This window comes from Micromys minutus (assembly GCF_963924665.1).
Source record: "Micromys minutus genome assembly, chromosome: 23".
NCBI classification, from domain to species: Eukaryota; Metazoa; Chordata; class Mammalia; order Rodentia; family Muridae; genus Micromys; species Micromys minutus.
In genome coordinates this window covers 34,292,447-34,298,760 of record NC_137958.1, presented here as the reverse complement: position 1 = coordinate 34,298,760, position 6,314 = coordinate 34,292,447, and the positions used below count along the sequence as shown (strand labels likewise).

The following is a 6,314-nucleotide window of genomic DNA, read 5'->3' as shown; positions in this document are numbered from 1 at the left end:
TTTAAACCCAAATTTGGATTCCAGACGCAGACCTCAAACTGCTTTGGCACTGACCTCAGGAAATCTCCTGTCCATTCAAGCCACCAAGCTCTATAAAAGTAGCACGCACCCTTAACACAATACGAGGAAGGAACTCTGGGGTGTTCTGTGCGTCAGCCACCTGTAGTCGGGTCATTGTGACGCGAACGCTATGGACACGTGGAACACCTGCCAGACAGCAGGGGCGGGGTCATCTCTGGCAGCTGGTCCAAACGCCGGAGACCCTAGAGATGGGGGTCACGGGAAGACCCCAGGGAGTAGAGAGAGGGACACTCACTCCTCTCATCCCTGATCCGCCCCAAACAAGGTGAGACCACTGCCCTCCTCCATCGGGATCCCTGGATCCTGCAGAGAGCAGTGGCTCGTCACTGTCCCCGCGGGGAGGGAGGCGGCGGGCTCTGGCGGAGGGGAGGGCGCCCGCTCGGGCCGCGGCGCTGCGCTGCGGCGCGCACAGGCTCCGGGCTGCCATTCCGGCTGGCGGCAGCCGCCGCAGGAAGAACCGCTTCCTGCGCTCCCCGCCCCTTCCCTCGCCAGTGCTGACGCTGACGTCGGCGCAGGGAGCTGGAGGGACGCTCCGATCTCCGCCGAGAGGCTCCTGGGGGCCGGGGCTCCGAGGTACCTGCCCTCCGGGGCCGGGGCGGGGGCGAGCCGGGCGGACTGCATGCTGCAGCGGGAGACGCCCGGCTGCCGGGGCGGTCGGGGGCGCCAAGCCAAGGCCGCCTCATCTGCCCGTTGCGGGCTGCTGCGGGTTCCAGGAGGGTCATCTCATCCACAACCACCCCCAGCCCCCAATCCTGGTGCGGGAAGAGCATCATCCCCTTCCCACCCGCAGATCCTCCCTCGGGCCTGGATGTATGGAGGATGCGCGCGCCCTAGGAGCGTGCGTCAGCCCCCGGGGAGAGGGAGGGAAACCGGAGAGCACCTGCGCCCACACCCAACCCGCTTCCCAACTGGCGTCCGGCCTCCTTTTCTCCAAGCCGGTACTGGCCTACCCTTCACCCCCTCCCAGGTCCCCTGTGGATAGGGGTTTGAGTCTACAGCTGACTTGTTGACAAGTTCACCTGCAGCGACAGCTGACGTTTACTTTTGCTCTTCTTCCTATGCTGGGCTTTGGCAGGGAAGGCACAGAGCCAGTGGGTACCTTTTTTGCAATGTCTGGTGCCAGGAGGCCTGTGGTTGGCCCCTGCGGGCTAGGAAGAGTCACTGAGCGTGCCACGTTCTTGCAAACCCTGGCACGCGGGGTTTCTTTGGGTGCTGCGCTGCTGACTCCGCCTTTCCTGCCCCACGGTTGATGCAGCTCCTGTTTCCTCTGAAAGTAATATCCTGTTATGCCCAGTCTTTCTCCCAAGCGGCTCCCCTTAACCTTCACACTATCTTTTGACTTGTAGAGTCTCTAAAACCTCTCAACTTCTCTGTGGGTCCTTTAACGCCCCATAGCCGTAATGCTGGCAAATGACATTAGGGGTCTCTTGGCGGGGTGGGGGATGTCTTAAGGTTTAGAAAAGAGACTATATTCTCCATTTTTTAGATAGCACTGGGTGTAGCATAAGGAAGGATTTATCCATCAGTTTGAACGGCTGCTAACTAAAAATTCCATAGACCTGGAAGAGACATCCCCAACTGGTTTGAAAATGGTTATGAATGGAGGAAGGCACATGGGGTATTGGCTGACCATTACGGTCCTTTATGCGATAACCCACTGCATGTATTGAGTGTTTATTTTGGTAGTGTCTCTGATCAGCTCCAATGGTCCTCTGGTTTAAACCTGACATCTCAACCGCTCAGAAGTTAGGAAATAAAGTAGGACAGGATTATGAAATTCATGCTTCAAGATGTTTCTTACCCTGTGCTCAGCACACACACACTTAGATTGTGCACGGTGTGTGAACACACTTGTACGCCTCACATGTGAAGGTCAGAGAATGACTTTGTGGCTTTGGTTGTCTCCTTTGCATAGGTTGGTTCTTGGTGCTCAGTTTGGGTTCCCAGACATGTGCCATTAGTGACTTTGCCTGTCCAACCATCTCACTGACAACTCCAAATTGTTTATTTCCATCTTAGCTCCCAGCTTTTATTTCTAAGACATCGTTGTAGAGAATACTATAGGGTCGAAGTAAGTTTATGATCTTTAGTCTCTCAAACACATGTTTGGTGTTAGCCCAGTTCATGTGTTTAGATTGCCGATGGCATTATTTTATAATGTCATTTCTTATTACTTAGGAAAATGGTTCAATGTTATTAAAAATTAATCTTAAGAAAACATAGCAGTTAATCTACAGAGATCTGCTGTTTGTAAGAAGTGGAGAAACCTGGGACTAGATCCTCCACTGAGAGCTAAAAGACACCAGCTGGTAATTGCCTATGGTTTTATAGCCTTTCCTCCATCTGGTAGACCCCAGTGTCAGTACAACTGCTGTGATAACTAGCACCATTATTTCTATATCTAAACTTATGAAAAGCCCATTAAATCTTGTTCCCCAGTAGAAAATCTACAGACAGGTAGCAACAATAGGACTGGCCAGTGCTCACTAATGTGTCACTATTATCAGGTACAGATATATGTGATCAAAGGAACAGAATAGATTATAGTTTATGAGCACTATAAACTATAGTGCCCATCCAGACTCTGCCTAATAGAACCTCACACCCCACAACTGATGGAAGTGAAACATTTTCTTTCTAACTTTTCCTCTGGCCATTGTGTTTCATTCTACGACCACATCTAGTGCCAAGGAAGAACACAGAGAACTCTTGGGCTTTGAATTTCAGTTCCAGCTGGTTTGGAGCCTGTGAAGAAATCTCTTCCAAAGGCTCACATGCTGAAGGCTTGGTCACCAGTGTAGTCTTCAAAGCTGGGGTTTGGGGAACGGATTGGATCATGAAAGCTCTAACCTAATCCATGGACTAGTTGATTAATGGACTCATAATCTGAAGGCAGTAGTGGAAAGATCGGATTGGAAGAAGTGATCCGGTTGGGGAACATACCTTTCAAGATTGCACATGTATTAGGTCTTGCCTCTTTTCTGGTCCCTTACTCTGTCTGCTTCCTGGATACCATGAGGTGAGAAGCCATGCTCTGTCCTGCCCTTTATCTTCTACGCTGACTTTCTTTAATGAGACATTTGTATTAATCTTTTGAGAAATTCATACAATCTATTTTGGTCATACTTATTCCCTATCTAACTCCTGTCTCAACTCTTCCCACATTCTTGCATGTTCTAATTTGCTTTTTAATTATGATGGTTACATACACACATATATATACATATACATATACATGTGTGTGTATATATACATATATAACCATATATACATATATAGATATACTGAATCCATTTAATGTTACTTATATGTATGTATTTAGGGATAACCATGTGGTATTGGATAATCAGCCAAGGGACTGAGGAAAACTAAGTGTCCCTCTCTCTGAAGCTGCCTGTAACTCTTCGCCTAAGGGCAGAGTCTTGTGAGATATCCCCTGTCTACACTGGCTTGTCAACTAATGCTGTCATTGTTCCACCTTGTTTAGGCTTCCACCATATTGTTAAGGTTTCCTGGATGTGGCTTCCCTGTAATAAATCATAAAAAGACATAATCTTGAGGAGCCATCTTGTCCTCTGGGGCATAAACCTCCCCATCCCATCCTCCACGTTGTTTCTTGAACTGTAGATGCAGGCTGTTGTGTTACAGATTTGTCGTATGGGGCCGAACATCCCACAGCAAGTTGTTCTCAGCGTTTTGATCAGTTCTAGGTTTCTGTATTGGTTTCCATCTGCTGCGAAAAGAAGCGTCCTTGATTAGGTTTGAGAGCTACACTTGTCTGTAGGAATAAGGATAAGTCTTTAGCATGCGGTTAGAAATTACACAGGCTTAGAACGTGTAGTAGTGGGCTCTTCTCTAGGTTCCAAGTCCAGAAAGTGGGAGAGAATCTCTTCCAGCTACTCATTTAATAGAGGATTCATATCCAGAACAGATAAAGAATTCAAAGTAGTCAAAGAAGCAATCCATATATAATATAATAATAATATAGAGTTCTTGAACTTAAAAAAAAAAAAGGCCTAATAAAGATCTCAAAAAAGTACATGGGGGGTGCACATATTAAAATTACTTTTGTATTCCATCTCACCTCCATTAGAATGGCTAAGATCAAGAAAACCATTGACAGTAAATGTCGATGTGGGGAAAGGAAGAACCTTTGCAAACTGGTGCAGGCACTCAGAAAATCAGTGTGAAGAATCTCAGAGGTCTAAAATTAGATGTACTGTATGGCCCAGATTTACTACGCCTTGGCACATGCCTAGAGAGCCGAGCATCCTACAGCACAGACATGTGCTCAGATGTGTTCACTGCTGCTCCAGTCACAGTAGCTAGAAAATGGAAACAACCTGCATACCCTGCGGCTGATGAATAGATCACGAAAACGTGGTTGGTATACACAGTTGGAGTTTACTGGGCTGCATAGGAAAATGAAAGTATGAAGGCTTTAAGTAAGCAGATGGCACTAGAAAATATTACACGGAATGAGGTGACTCAGACCAGAAAGCAGAATGCCGCCTGTTCTCACATTTGTGGCTCCTGGCTCCGAATCTTTACTTGTGAGTATATAACTTGGAGTAGCCACGGAAACTAGGAAAGGAGGAGAATCGATGAGCTGGAAAGATTAAAGACCCGCATCCGTGTAAACTCGGGATCCGTTTCAGCTCTGTGCAAAGGCACAGGAGGCGGCAGTAGGGAATAGAAGCTTGGTATTTCAAAGGCGTTAGGAAAAGAGGGCCATGCAAGTGCCTATTGTAGGATGTAATTAGCCAAAATAGATGAAATTAAAAAGAGTGGTTGAAATTAAAAAAAAAAAAAAAAAAAAAAAAACTAAATACAATGGAGTGCTGTGGGGTGAAAAACCAAGTATTTGAATTTCTTGATGAACCCCTGAACATGCAAATAATACTGGTTTTTATGACAGCGTCAAATGAAGAACAGAAAGGTTCTTGAGTTCTGGGCGGTGAGGGTATTATTGGGAGAAGCAATCTGGTAGCCTACCTGCTCATCATTCGTGCTACTGTTTCCTCTCTTCATTGCTGCTCCCTTCCACCCGTGTGTTCCCAGCGGCATGCTTACCAGCGCTCGAAATGTAGTGCTGTTTTGGCCTCTATGAGAGAAGAAATCCAGCCTTCTGTGCAATGTTTTCTGGGTGGGTATCCTTAGCCAGAGAGCAGCCTGCCGTTCTGCTCTCTGGTGAGAGAAGTGGGGCCCCTTTTCCTTAAGATAGACGTCCTAATAGTGAGTGAATGAGTCCCTCATCGTTTGAAAGTGTCGTCTGTGTGGCTGCACTGTCGTGGCCACAGACCAAACAGCACCTGAGCTAAATTTTAGCCCCACGAGCCAACCTCATTTCAACCTAACTAATGTGGAGTAGTTCAAAACGGGAAGTCAGAAGTCCAAACCTGGCTTGAGCTTACCAGTTATTGGTCAAGGGCGGGGCATTGTTTCCTAAGTATATTTTAAAATTTGTTTTCTTTCTTTGCTTGCAAGAAACGGGAATGGGATGGGCTCTCCTTGATCATATCCTGCAGATGAAACATTGCATTAGATGCTTCTCACATGTAAAGCACAGCCATAACCTTTTGTCTGGCTCTGGCTGGGGCTATGCTTGGTGCTAGAGAAACAAAGATGAAGTTGAGGGTTCTGGCTCTCAAGGGACCAGGCAGGAGATACGAATGGAACCAGCTCATGCAGAAGAATAAGGGCAGTGGTATTCCTACCATGAGTCAGTTAATTGGGAGTTCAAGGATGGTGAGAGGCCTGAAAAAAGTGGAGTAGAAAGCATGTGTTGGGTTGAGGAAGATTCCTCTAGGAGGTGGCATCACAGATCCTAGGACTGTAAGTTGTAAGTTAGTCAACGGACCAGGAGGTAGGGCTTTCCAGGTGACAGATATTCTGGGACTCTTTAGCTGTCTTCAATGGCCAAGAGGAGCAGTTCTTTGTGACACAGAGCACATGTTGGGAGAAAGGATTCTTGTATTTTTTTTGCCAAGAGGTTCAGAGTTTCACTAGTGTCAGGAGACAGCCAGAAAAGCATTTGAGTCTGAGAACAAGCAGCGAGTCACATGTACCTCTTACAGGAGTCATGCGGAAAATGGTGTAAGGGAGTGGAGCAAGCAGACACAGGAATGGTGCTGCCTCAGACGGTCTAGACTGAGGCCTGTCTGTGTAGACAGAAGGGGAAAAGATGCTGGACAAGACATGCTGGACAGAACGTGGAGGAGGCTAAAATGAGA

At 47.2% G+C, this 6,314-nt stretch overlaps 1 protein-coding gene across 2 annotated transcripts in view; it reads left to right on the top strand.

Moving 5' to 3' along the window:
- Positions 1-285: 285 nt before the first annotated feature.
- The window catches only part of ICA1 (islet cell autoantigen 1), a 133,266-nt gene continuing 127,237 nt past the window's right edge, over positions 286-6,314 (top strand). The window contains exon 1 of one of the 2 annotated variants that reach the window (XM_080936256.1): positions 286-346. The gene's annotated coding sequence lies outside the window, so the exon portion shown is untranslated. Of the gene's footprint in view, positions 347-529; positions 655-6,314 lie in introns of those variants that run through there. The other variant, XM_080936255.1, reaches the window with a different exon arrangement.